The sequence below is a fragment of the Protopterus annectens genome, chromosome 4.part0, assembly GCF_019279795.1.
Source record: "Protopterus annectens isolate FY-2018-M chromosome 4.part0, PAN1.0, whole genome shotgun sequence".
In the NCBI taxonomy this organism is placed as follows: domain Eukaryota; kingdom Metazoa; phylum Chordata; order Ceratodontiformes; family Protopteridae; genus Protopterus; species Protopterus annectens.
Genome location: NC_056733.1, coordinates 1,060,839,516 through 1,060,854,015, shown reverse-complemented (window position 1 = coordinate 1,060,854,015; position 14,500 = coordinate 1,060,839,516).

The window sequence follows — 14,500 nt, the reverse complement described above, 5'->3', positions numbered from 1 at the left end:
ATACCTTCAAGACTACCCTGGCTTTGACCTTGTTGCATTGTAATAGAAGGCAAACTTGTTTGCGGATATCTAACACTCTTTGCTCTGTAAGTCTGGTGGAAAGATTGTGTGTGTCTAAGGTGGCGCCTATAAAGGTAATAGATTGACAAGGCGACAAGGCAGATTTTTCGAAATTTATTGAAATGCCTAGAGCTTGGCAAGTTTGGATGGTGAAGTCTCTGGATAGAAGCAGTTGATGTCTGGTGGTGGCGGTAAGGAGCCAGTCGTCTAAATATGGAAACACCTGGAATCCTTGACGTCTCAAGTGAGCCGCAACCACTACCATGCATTTGGTAAACACTCGGGGGGCTGTAGTGAGACCAAAGGGCAGGGCTCTGAACTGGTAGTGACTGGCTCCCAGCCTGAAGCGGAGAAACCTCCTGGAGCGTCTGTGCATTTTGATATGGTAGTACGCATCCTGAAGGTCTATCGAGCACATCCAATTGTCCTGACCCAAGAAGGGTAGAATGGACTGTAGCGTGACCATCTGGAATTTTGTTTTTTTTATATAATTGTTTAACTTGCTGAGATCCAGTATAGGTCTCCAGTCCCCTGTTTTTTTTTGGTACCAAAAAGAATTTGGAGTAGATTCCGGATCCTTGCTGGTCTGCTGGGACTGGTTAGATAGCTCTTTTTGACAGCAGCTTTGATATTTCTAGTGCTGCTTGTTCCCTTAGACTGGGTGGAACGTCTGGAAGGGATCCTCCTTTGGGTTGGGATGGGATGTGAATAAAGGGAATTTTGTAACCCTCGGATATGTTTAACTGTACCCATTTGTCTTGGGTGAGGGAAAGCCAGGCTTTTGGGTACAGTGATAATCTTCCCCTGACTGCCTCCGAAGGTGGACAGCTGGGCAGCTCCTCAGGGATGCTGAAAGGGTTTATCAGAGAAAGTTTCTCTGCTACCCTGGTTTTGTGGACCTCCTCTGCCCCTAGGGCGGCGTCTATTGTTATTCCCCCCTCTGTCTCTAGAGGGGAATCGACCTTGTGCGTCAGATGAGACTCCCTGAGGTTTGCGGAACCACATTTTTCCTCCCCTCTCACCTTTTGGATAAGGTCTAGAAGGGGTAGAAAAACGGACTCCCATGGCAGAGAGAGTCTTACCTTCCACCTCGCACCTAGTCAATGTATCCTTCACCTGAGGACCAAACAATGTTGAGCCATCAAAGGGGGAATTGGTGAAGGACGCCTTGAAAGAATCCACAAAATTGCAAAGCCGCATCCAAACATGACGTCGTAAAGCTACACCTGTGCCTGCGGCCCTACTCGCCCCATCAGCAGCATATGAGATAAGCCGCATGGAGGAGTTAACAATCGAATTCAGGGTTGCCAACTGGGAGTTCATTTTGTCTTGGAACCCCTCAGCTGTTGGATCCTGTATAGCCTCACCCATATCCTTGAGCAAATCTCTCTGGAGACGGGTGAAGTGACACAAGTAATTCAGCGACCGCATTGAAAAGATCGCTGATGAAAACATCCACTTACCGTACCTGTCCATGGTCCTAGACTCCTTATTAGGAGGATGGACAGGTACCGAAGGATCGGCTAACTCCTTCTTAGTGGCTGTGGCCACCACCATGGCATCAACAGAGACACCTTTAGATAGAAACTCTTTCTCCTTAGGGGCAGTAATAAATTTTGACGGCCTCCTTGGGGTAGGTTCCACTGAATCAGGGGCCGTCCAAGCTTTCCTTGCCACCACTTCCATAAGGGGGTCAAAGGGAGGGGACACCCAGGAGGTGGAAGGGCAAGAGCCAAACGCCTCAAGGTAAACTGACTCGTCCTCTGAAGGGTTAAGGGCGGGCCAGTTCCCCCTCTGCTTCAGGATTTCAAGGATGTCAGCAAAGGAGACATCCTCAGAGGGGGACCGAGGGGAACCTTCAGATTCCTCCAAGTCAGTGTCAGAGGTGATAGACTCAGGGGAGTCAATGTGTTTCCTCTTGCACTGTCTCTTCCGAGGGAGTTCTCCTATCGGATCAGGAGAGGCCTCGGAAGAGGAGGAAATTCCCAATGGGGAAACCTGAGGAGCTGGCTCTCCGCGGTCTGATACAAGGGGATGGGTAGAAATCACCGCAGGCACTGAAGAGGGAGGAGCTGACGGAGCCGACTATGGGGTAGACACTGGGTCTAGCATGCTCCGCATGACTTCGAAGGTGCTCCTATCAGCCAAGGCCGGAGGTCCCCGCTCCGAGGAGACAAGGACCCCCCCAGCACTGACAGGGATGGCTCCGAGGCCGATGTTGGAGCCGAACTCACCAGCGCCGATGCTCCGAGAGGGAGAATGGGGTCAGACAAGGGTCTGATGCCACTCGGCCCCTCGGAGCCTACTAGGGAAGCTCGGCGCCAAGATCCCTTCAATGAGGAAATCGGAGCAGACGGAGCCGAAAGGGAAGGTATCGTCTCCGAAGCACCGACAGCCCCGGCTCCGAACTCAAAGGAGTCGGAGGAGGAATAAAATCAGGGATTTGAATAGCCGCTGACTGTTGAGTAGGGCTATGCAGCATTTGGGCCAGTGCCTCGGACTTGAGAAGTCTACTCACCACCCTTTGTAAATCATGGTCGGACAGCCTGGAGGACTGAGAGGAATGAGACCTATGGCTCCGCTCCGCTCTGACAGAAGAGGGGATCCCGGAGCCGAATGGATGGAGCCGATGGAAGGGGACCTAGACCTCTTCGTTGAAGGTGGCTCCGATAAGCCTATTGGAGCCAACTGAGTCTTGTCAACCTCGGCTCCGGCCGAGGTAATGGTATGAGATTTGGAAACATCGGCTCCAGCCGCAGCCGATGTCGAAGCCGTTTTAATGTTTCCAGGGGACGGCTCTGAAACTGGAGCCGACGGTCTGGAAGTCTTAAAAGGCTTCCCCGACGCAGACTGGGTCGGGGGGCCTTCAGGCTTTAACAAGCCATGTAGAATCAACTTATTTTCGCGTTCCTGCAGGACTCTAGGGCTGAATGCATGGCACACAGCACGAGTCCTGCAGGTGCAAAGGTCCCAGGCAATATACACAAGAAGTGTGACCGTCTGTCAGAGACATTTTCTGACAGCACGAATCACACTTCTTGAAGCCTGAGACCTTGGAGTCTTTAGACATCCTAAAAAGCTGAGTGAAGAAAAACACAAAAACAACACACAGACACACCCTTAACCAAAATAAAAATCCAGTCACACTGAAGGACTAGGGAAAGGAGAGGGAGAGGGCCAAAGGCCTAAAAGTTAAGAAGGGAATAAAAAGGGAATTCTAACACAAGAGGGGACCCGATTTAAACTAATGGAATACTTTAAATAAAAACTAAACTACATGAAAATAAATAGGAGTTGAAATAGAAGTTTCTGAACAAGAAAACTTACTAACCTGCCAGAGCCGGTAGAAGAAGCACCTCGTCAGCTAAGCGGCAAACAAGATCTGAGTAGTTATCGCCTAGCATTGTGGGATATAGGGGAGCCTCGAGCCGGTGGAATTAGCTCTCGAGCTTTAGTATTGACCGAGTTGGAGCCGAGGATCGGCTCCGAACCCATCCAGCAAGAATGAAGGCGAGATTGACAACTTAACATGCAGTCCTTTGCTGTGGCTGCATGCTTCTGCCCACCAAATAAACTCTGCCCTTAGACAAAATATGACAGGAATGAATGTTTCCAGGTCCAGAGAATGTTGGCACCAATGACTTAAGTACCATTGAAATTTCCTCATATGTAGTAATGCATATGGAATGAATAGAATACATGAGGCCATGAACCCTAGGGCTTGCAGTACTTTTCTTGCAGAAAGCTGGGTTTTGGTGGCCATTTGTTTGAAGTAGTTTGTCAGATAGACCTCTTTTTCTGGAGTGAGAAATGCCATCTGGGTGTCCAAGCTTACTCCCAGGAATACAATATTTTGACTGGGTACCAGTTGTGATTTCTTTTCGTTGATGGTGTACCCCAATGAAGTGAGAAGGCTTTTTACAAATGCCAGGTGCTGAAATAGCAATTCCTGACTGTCGGCCTGAATCAAGTAATCGTCCAAGTATGGGAAAATTTGGATATTTCTCTGCCTGTAGTATGCAATGGCCAGTGCCAGGCACTTTGTGAATACTCTGGGCACAGTAGATAAGCCGAAGGGAAATGCAGAGAATAAGAAGTTATGTACTCACCATAATGTTCCATGTTGGTAGCCCATCTCACCCTTCATTTTTACATATGGGTTTGGAGCCGATCCTCAGCTCCGACTTGGCTTATTTACAAGCTGGAAGACTTCTGGTTGGTTTGTGGCTAAGCAGGTATCCCATGGTGCACCAGTACAATCCCCAGATCTTGTTTGCTACTCACTAGAATAACAACCATAAAAACAACCAATACTAAAGGGTCTCCAACCAAGGGCAACCAAATTATTACTACCAGATCTTCCAGGATGGGGGCAGGAGGGAGGGTTGCTAAAAATGAAGGGTGAGATGGACTACCAACATGGAACATTATGGCGAGTACACAACTTCTTAATGTTAGGTAGTCCAATCTCACCTTCATTTTTACATATGGGACAGCGTCCCTAGCGCCTTATTCTTGGGTGGCTCACTGGAAAATACTCTTGAGCACTGTGGAGCCAAAGGATGCTCTACCCCTGGATGCCAAATCCAATTTGCAATGTGTAATAAAAGTGTGAGGGGTAGCCAACATAGCTGTTGCACAAATATTATCAAGTGGTACCCTGGCTTGAAAGGCTGCAGAGGTAGACAGCGACCTGGTAGAATGAGACTTGATCCTGTAGGGTAAAGGTTTGCCCTCCGAGCTATAGATAAAGGCTATACAACTGGAAATCCAATTAGATAGTGTCACTTTAGAAACTGGTAAGCCCAATCTAGAGTAAGAAAAGGAAATGAATAATTGATCTGATTTCCTGAAAGCCTTAGTCCGCTTTAGATACAAACGTAGTTGTCTATGAACATCTACCTGATGAAAACGGTACTCAGCTGCATTACAGTGGTTAGGGAAGAAAACTGGGAGTTATTGATTGGTTTAAGGCAGCATTAGAACAGACTTTGGGGACAAAGGAGGGATTAGTACGTAATGATACCCTGTCTTTGTGAAATCAAATATGGTGGCTTAATAGACAAGGCCTGTAGCTCCGATACCCATCTAGCTGATGTGATAGCTACCAAAAACAAGGTCTTCCAAAACAAAAATTTTAGAGAAGATGAGTGGGAAGGTTCAAAGGGGGGAGAAGTCAATTTGGACAACACAAAATTTAAATCCCAAGAAGCCATTGGTTCTTGCAGAAGTGGTCTCAGTAGAGTGGCCCCTTTCAAAAAGGTCTTGCATAGCTTATGAGACATTAAATTGGTATCTGGAAAACCTAAGTGAAAATGAGAAATCGCTGCCAATTGGACTCTGACAGTGGCAGTGGAAGATCCTTGCTGAAAAAGCTCAAAGAAAATCCAGAATCACAGGGATAGAAGCAGTGTATGGATCTGCATTCATTCTCTGTGCCCAAATAGAAAATATTTTCCATTTACTGCCATGCAGCCTCCTAACTGAAGGTTTATGGGAGGACATAAGAATATGCGACACCGAGGATGATGCATCATGAAGCCTGACTATGGATGGAAAGTACAGTTTTGTACCTACCATAAATGTAGATGTTCGAGTGCTCATACAGCTGCAGTCATAACAGATGGGTTATCCTGCCGTCAGGCGGGTCCTCGGTCGGCCGAATTCCAAAGTCTAGGTCCGGCGTCGGTTGTCGTCGCTTCCTCCCTGACGTCAGTGCGGCAGGGGTATAAAAGAGGCAGCAGACACCATTTTCTTCAGTTTTTCTTGCCCCAGATGTCAGGTGCCCCCAGAAGGAAGGCAAACATAATGTTATGCAAAAATGCAATGTTGATAAATCAAAAACAGTAGTTGCAAGCAAATACACCATAAAAGAGTACCCCAAAAGGTTATATGAAAAGGGTTTGTCATAAGGCCTGTCCTAAGAGGGGTTGGAGGGAGGGAAACCTGGACTGCAGCTGTATGAGCACTCAAACATCTACATTTATGATAGGTACAAAACTGTACTATGTTCATCGTGCATACAGTGGCAGTCATAACAGATGGGTAGAATCCCAAAGCTAAGTAAGGGTGGTAGGCACTAAGTGGAACTAGGAGGGGCTAGGATGCCCTGCAGGACTGCTGTGGCAAAGCCCACTCTAGATTTAGAGTATAGTGGGAGGTGACAGTGCTTGGAGAAAGTGTGCACTGAACTCCAGGTGGCTGCTTCCAAAATATCCTTGGTAGGGACCCCCCTGAGGAAGGCTGCAGAGGTAGCTGTGGCTCTGGTGGAGTGGGATCTGATGCATGCAGGCACAGTTTTTCCATGAAATGAGTAACAAAAGCGTATGCAGTGGGCTATCCATTTTGAAATTGTCTGTTTGGAAATAGCCTTTCCTTGAGCACCTGCAGCAAAGGACACAAAGAGTTGCTCAGATTTCCTGAATGGCTTTGTCCTGTCCAAATAATAACGAAGTTGTCTGTGAATGTCCAAGGAATGTAGTAGTCTTTCCCTTTGTTTTGTGGATTAGGATAAAAGGTAGGTAAGTGGATAGTCTGATTCAAAGCTACACTGGATACTACCTTTGGCATAAAGGTAGGGTTGGTTAGTAAGGAAACTCTGTCCTGATGGGAAATGATGAATGGTTGCACAGCCATGAGGGCCTGTAGCTCCGAAACCCTGCGAGCTGAGGTGATAGCCAGAAGAAAGGCTGTTTTCCATGACAAGTACTGTAACTCTGATGAAGAAGCTGGCTCGAAGGGAGGAAGGGTCAGCTTTTCCAATACGAAGTTGAGGTCCCAAGCAGGGACTGGTAGTTTCCTTGGGGGTTTTATATTGTTTGCCCCTCTGAGGAACTGCCTTAAGAGAGGATGGGAGAATACAGGAGGATCTGTGTTGTATTGTGCAGAAATGGCTGAAGCGTGGATCTTGATGGAGGAGAAGGAAAGTCCATTGTTTAACATCTCAGCTAGGTACTGTAAAATTTGAGGTATATTTATTACCAAAGGATTCTGTCCCTTCTTTTGATTCCAGGCACAAAATCGTTTCCATTTGGCGGAGTAGGCCTTTCTAGTAGAAGGTCTTCTGGCCTCCAAGATGACATCCTGCACCTCCTTGGAGAGGAGAAACTGTTGGGAAATCAAGGAATTCTCCATGCAGCTAGATTTAGAGTTTTGAGATGGCTGTGAAGAGTTTTGTAGTTGTGCTGGGACAACAGAAGAGGGACTAGAGGTAGGATCCATGGTGGGGAATGTGTCAGGCTCTTCAGGAGCGGATACCAGTGTTGCCTTGGCCAGTCTGGAGCAATGAGAATCATTTTCGGCCTCTCTGTTCTGGCTTTTAATAGAACTTTGGGCAGCAGAGGAAGAGGCGGGAAGGCATAGACTGTCAATGTTGCCCAACTGAAGGAAAGTGCGTCCACTTTCCAGGCCTGTGGATGATAGGTCCTTGAACAAATTTTTTTTAACTGGCAATTTCTGGGGGTAGCAAAGAGATCTATGTCTGGCTGTCCCCATGCCTGAGTTATCTTTGTGAAAATTTGAGGATGCAACTTCCATTTGTTTGGATCTGTCATATTTCTGCTTAGGTTGTCTGCCAGTGTGTTTTCCTTCCCTGGCAGGAATTGTGCCTGTAGTTGAATTTTCAATTCCAGTGCTGTGTTCCATAGGGTCATGGCTTGCCTGCACAGGGAGTATGAATGAGTTCCCCCCTGTTTGTTTATGTACCACATCAGTGTGGTGTTGTCTGTCCTTATCAATAGCTGGCCTGGATGCAGTAGGTCTTTGAAGGTCATAATAGCCTTTTGCACGGCTAGCATTTCCTTTTGGTTGATGTGAAGGAGCTTCTCTTTTCATGCCCATTTTCCCTGAATGCACTGATTTGTCATGTGTGCTCCCCAGGCGTAGTCTGAGGCGTTTGTTGTGATGATTTGAGTTGCTTGAGGTACACAGAAAGGAAGACCTGTGTTTCTTTGGCAAGCTTGAGCGCACCACATAAATTCCTTTTGAAGGCATGGAATGAGTGGTATAATTGCTTCCAAGCTGTGGCTGTGTTGAGACCATAAGTTTTTTAGGTACCATTGAAGTTTCCTCATATGCAGCTTTGCACTTGGGATAAGTAGGATGCAAGATGCCATGAATCCCAGAGCCTGCAGGACTTTCCTTGCAGTTAGCTTGGTGTAAGTTGCCATTTTTCTGAAGTATTGAGACAGTTGCCCCCTTGCTTGTCTGGCGTGAGGTAGGCCATCTGGGTGGTTGTATCCAAGTTGGCACCCAGGAAAATAATTTGTTGAGAGGGTATTGGTTTTGATTTCTTTTTGTTGACTGTGTATCCCAGGAAGTTCAACAGTTTTATTACAAACGCCAGGTTCTGCAGTAGTATGTCCTTGCTGTCCGCTTGGATCAGGCAGTCGTCCAGATATGGGTAGATTTGTATCCCTTGTAGTCTGCAGAAGGCGATTACTGATGCCAGGCATTTCGTAAACACTCTGGGCGCAGTAGATAAGCCAAAGGGCAGTGCAGAGAATTGGTAATGGGTTGAACCTGCAAGAAATCTGAGGTATCTTCTGCAATCTTGTCTGATAGGGACATGCAGGTATGCCTCCTTGAGGTCCAATGTTACCAGCCAAGACTCCTTGCCTAGCATGGGAAGAAGCTGCTGTAATGTGAGCATCTTGAATTTTGGCACCTGTAGATATGTGTTTAGGATGGACAGGTCTAAGATAGGTCTCCAATCTTTGTCTTTCCTTGGTACCAGGAATAGTCTGGAATAAAACCCTTGACCTTGTTCTTTTGCAGGTACCTCTTGAATTGCTTTCATGTCCATGAGAGCTGAAATTTTTTTTTTGCCTCTGCCCTTTGATTTTGTGGCAGGTTTGGCATGCCTCTCATTTTTGGAAGGGTGTGAAAGTGGAACCTGTAGCCTCTGTCTATAATGTCCAGAATCCATTTGTCTTTTGTAACAATATGCCAATTTTTTGAGAATAATGTCAGTTTTCCGCCCAAAGGTGCTGCCATTAAAGCTTTACTTGGCAGGTGTAGGGGGAAGTCATTGTGTCTGTTTTCTAAAAGACTGTGATCTATCTTCTCCACCTCTTGGGGTTGGTGCTTGCCACTGTCTGGCTCTGAAAGATCCTTGAGGTTGCCCTCTACCCCTTGGACACCTGTATCTGCCCCTTTGAGGTCTGTCCGTGGCTGGAAAGGACCAATTTTTGAAGGCCAGTTTCTGCTGAAACGTGGAGGCTGTACCTGCAGGAAATCTTTCACTGTTTGCATTGATTTCGCTTTTTCCTCCATTTTCTTTAGCACCTCCTCTGCTTTAACACCAAACAATACATCTTTTTGAAGAGGTGCATCTAATAATTTAGCTTTGACATGATCTGGTAAGGTTTGCTCTTTGAGCCAAGCATGCCTACGTAAAACAGACCCCGTAACAGCAGCTCTACATGAGGCCTCTAAAGCATCAAAACCACACTGCAAGGTATGTTTACCCACTTGCTCTGCACCATGCAACAAATCCTGCAACGCTTAAATCTGGTTGTTCTGGTTGTGTCATTTTGCTTTTTAGCTGAGATATCAAAAACTGTTGATACTTTAACATATGGAACTGACAGTTTAATGCCCTCATGGTTAAAGTGGCCGAGGTGTACACCTTTTCCCCCCACCTTTCTAAAGTTCTGGAATCTCTCTCTGAAGGTAATGGGTTTTTAGCAGTAGAGGCCTTAATTCCCTTGAGACCCTGTGAAATAGTTTCTGGGTCAGCAGTATGGCTTTTATATAGGAACTGGTGAGAATCAGGAACCCGGTAATACCTGTCTGGTTTAACAGGAGCTGGAGGCAAAGAATCAGGATTAAGGCTGGCTTCTGTGTACACATCATCCAATATATCTAAAACAGGAGGGATAGTCAGAGGCCTATGCTGGGGGAGCAGAAGAAATTCCCTGAGCCTTTTCTTGGAATCTGAGTAATCTTGGCCTTCCCAGTGAAAGTGTTCCCTCAAAGTATGCAGGGTTTCCCCAAAAGAGAAGTCCTCAGGGGTGGGGGGGAGAGACTGAGGGAATAGACTCCTCTGCATCAGAGTCTTCCAATGGAGAATAGGCACAATCCTGGTCCTCAGATAGTTCTGAGGTAATAGAAGCTTGATCTGAGGAAGGGTAGTCTTCCTCTAATCTGGGCCTTTTGTCAGAGGGGGGTTGAGAACCCCTGATAAGAGTAATCAAATCCTCAGCCATTTTAAGCATCTGTTTTTTAGGCTTGGAGCCTTGAGAGGGTGTCTGAGGAACCTGTTTTTTGGTTTTCATGGCTGTTTTAGATTTAGTGAAGGCTTTAATAGAGAAGGAGGAAGGCCTGAAGACCCCTTGAGAAAAGGCAGGCCTGTCTAAATTCTGAGTTTCCCCGCCAGGAGTGGCGTCGGTATCTGTAGTAGGAATGGGGGCCGAGGAGCCTGCGACCTCGGGTACTGAAGACACCGGTAATGCATTGTCATCGGTACTCAGGGGCTGCGTAGGCGCCTTGCTGAGTACCGGAGAACCGGTAGTCGGCCTTAGCGTGGTATCAGTAGGTGGTACGGACCTCGTATGCCGGTCCTTATCTCTGTGTTTTTTGCTCAAAACTGGAGTCGGAGTATCAGACATAATATAATAAAATTTTTTGCCAAAAAAGTGAAGGGCGAACTCCGCCCGACGCTTAATAGTGCGTTTGTTGAATCTAGCACAAAAACGGCAGGCCGAGACGTTGTGGTCTGGGCCTAAGCAAGGTATACAGTAAGAGTGGAAATCCTTATGCGGTATTTGCTTCCCACATGAAATGTAATTATTAACTTTGTCTGACATCGGTCTGAGGCAAGAAAAGTTTCCCCAACGGGGTACTTAGCTTTCAAGAAGACTTCGGCTGAAATACTTTCGTAAATCTCAGGAGCTGGCCGACTGGCACTTGCGAACTGCTTCTGCTTCGGGCACCACGCGGCAAGAAAGACTGAAGAAAATGGCGTCTGCTGCCTCTTTTATACCCCTGTCGCACTGACGTCAGGGAGGAAGCGACGACAACCGACGCCGGACCTAGACTTTGGAATTCGGCTGACCGAGGACCCGCCTGACGGCAGGATAACCCATCTGTTATGACTGCAGCTGTATGCACGATGAACATCTGGAGCGAACACGCTATCAATCTGAGGGTGTGGATTGAGGGGTGTAGCAAACCCGACATGTGAGTCAATAGATCTGGAGCTGGGTCCAGAATCCAAGGATAGTCCAGGAGGAGAGGCTCGAGGAAGGGGAACCAGACCTGACGAGGCCAGTAAGGAGCAATGAGGATCAACTTGCTTCCCAGCTGACTGGCTTTCTGAATCACTTTGGAAATGAGAGGGATTGGAGGAAAGGCATAAAGACGTCCCATGGGCCAATCATAAGCCAGAGCGTCTCTGGGAGACTCCCCAGAGGGGGAATGAGGGAAAAATATCTGCTGCATTTGGTATTGACTGGGCTGGCAAAAAGGTCGCAGCAAGGCTGTCCCCATTTCCAGAAAATCTGATCCACTGTTTCCTGTTTCAGAGACCACTCGTGAGGCATTAGGATTGCCCGGCTGAGCTTGTCGGCTATCACGTTGGTCGTCCCTGGAATGTGCGTTGCAACGAGAAATCTTCCATTCACAAACTCACATGACCTCTCGACACAGTGGGTAAGATCTGGTACCGCCCTGTTTGTTGATATACCAAACCACCGACATGTCTGATTGTATCGCAATTGTCCCTAGAGGATGAAGGTCTTGAAGTGTTTGCAACGCCAGAAGCACCGCCCTCATCTCCAGAACATTAATATGCAGGTGAGCCTCGTGTTCATGCCATGTGCCTTGGACAGTCCTGCCAAGATAATGCCCCCCCCCACCTGATCTGGGAGGCATCTGTGGTCACAGTGGCAATGGGTTGGGCCAGAACAAAGGGGGCACCTGTGATCAGTTGATTGGGAGCTATCCGACCAGCGAAGGTCCTTCTTGCATGATTCCGTCAGCAGGATAGGATGACTCAGTGAGAGAGATTGGAAGGACCACTGGGAAGACAGAAGCCACTGGAAAATTCTCATGTACAACCTGGCTAATGGTACCAATAGAATTGTGGAAGTCATAGTCCCGAGGAGCTGAAGAACCCACTTTGCTTTGACTTTTTCGCAACGGGAGAAAACGTTGAACTTGGGAGATTAAGTTCTGTGCCCATTCGGCGGGGAGACGAGCTGTCATGTTCACTGTGTCTACCTCTGTGCCTATAAAAATCACAGACTGAGGGGGCAATAATGCAGATTTTTTCCAATTTATGGAGATCCCTAACTGAGCACAAAGTTGAATTGTGGCGTACCTGTTTTGGAGGAGTAGATGTCTGGTGGGGGCGGTCAGGAGCCAGTCTTCCAAATACGGAAACACCTGGAATCCCTGATGTCTCAGGTGAGCTGTCACTACAGCTATGCATTTGGTGAACACCCTGGGGGCTGTGGTGAGACCAAAGGGCAGAGCACAAAACTGATAGTGACTGGCTCCCAGCCAGAAGCGTAGATGGCTTCTGGATGCCTTGTCCATTTTTATGTGGTAGTAGGCGTCCTGAAGATCCAGAGAGCACATCCAAAAGTCTTTCCCTAACAACGGGAGGATAGACTGCAGTGTTACCATCCAAAACTTGTCCTTCTTCACCGATTCGTTCAATCTGCTGAGGTCCAATAATGGCCTCCAATCTCCGGTTAGTTTTGGAACTAAAAAGAACCTGGAGTAAGTTCCGGATCCTATCTGGTCTGCTGGGACGGGCTGGATGACTCTTTTAATGAGCAACTTGTTGATCTCTGCAGTTGCCTGATCCCTGTGACTGGGTGATACATCTGGGATCCTTTTGGGAACAAACGGCGATAGGGAAAAGGATATGATATAGCCTCTGGTAACAACTCTTTGTACCCACTTGTCTTGGGTGTTATTTAGCCAGGCTTCTTGGTACAAAGAAATGTGACCCCCGACAGGCCCCAGAGAAGCGCAGTCAGGCTCCACATCAGGAGCGCTGATAAGGCCATCCTCAAAAGGAATAACGGCCATGTTGGTATTGCAGACCGCCCCTGCCTCTAGGGCGAAGTCTGCCATTGCCCTCCTCCTCTGCCTCTGAAGGAGGATTCACCCTCTGTGTCAGGAAAGACCTCTGGGACTTCTTGAACCACATTTTACCGCCCCTTTGACCCTTGGGTATGGTCTGGGACAGTAAAACGCACTCCCATGGCAGAAAGAGTCTTTCCTTCTTGCACACACCGAGTGAGTGTATCCTTCACCTTGGAACCAAAGAGGAACCATCAAATGGAGCGTTGGTGAAAGTAAACTTGAACGGTTCCGCAAAATTACACAACAGCATCCAGGAGTGGCACCTCAAGGCAACTCCGGAACCTGCTGCTCTACTTACTCCATCTGCAGCATAAGAGATAAGTCGCATGGAGGAGTTAACCACAGAATTTAAGGTGGACAACTGAGTAGAAATCTTGTCAGGAACTCCCTCAGTACATGCACCTTGCATGGAATCTCCTAACTCCTTGAGGAGATCCCTCTGCAAACTCGTGAAGTCCGTGAGATAGTTCAGCGATCAAAGTGTAAAAGCCACTGAACTAAAAATACGCTTCCCAAATCTGTCCATCTGTCGAGACTCCTTGTTTGGCGGCCGCCACCACCATGGCATCTACGGGAATGGCCTTGGACAAGAACTCCTTACTAGGAGGGGCAGACAAGAACTTATTTGGTCTCCTGGGGACAGGCTCCATGGTGTCAGGAGTATCCCACACCTTTTGACTAACTACATCCATCAGTTCGTCAAAAGGTGGAGACACCCAAGAGGCAGAAGGTTGAGACTCGAAAGCCTTCAGGTACACTGAGTCCTCATCAGAAGGGTTAACAGTGGGCCAGTCGCACCTCTGTCTAAGGATCTCTAAAATGTCCACAAAGGAGACATCAGAGGACGACTTGGGGGACCCTTCCGACTCCTTGAGGTCAGTGTCCAATGTCAAAGACTCATCCTGGGAGTCAATATGTTTCCTCTTGCATAACCTCTTCCAGGGAGGCTCCTCGGAAGAGTGGGGGGCCACCAGCCGATGGCTCCTGAGGCTGCGGGTCTTGCTGTCTCCAAAGAGAGTAGGGGCTGAGACTGAAGTGGGTGCTCTTGGGGGAAGAGTGCTGGTGCCACTTGTAGGGGCTGGAGAATGAGATAGCATGCTCCTCATTGTCTCAAACGCCGACCTCTCTGGCTCCAAAGACCTCCCCCACTCCAAAGAGATGCGGATTGGTGCCGGAGCCAGAGCTGTCGGCTCCGAGATAGATGCAGAGTCCGAGCTCACCCTGGCCGAAGCACCGAGAGGAAGGCTCAGAACCGAAGAAAGATTCCAACCTCTCTGTTGGTGCCAACAAGAGAGCTTTGGCCCCTGGACACAACAGACGGCACTGAGCGTGTCGGAGCTGA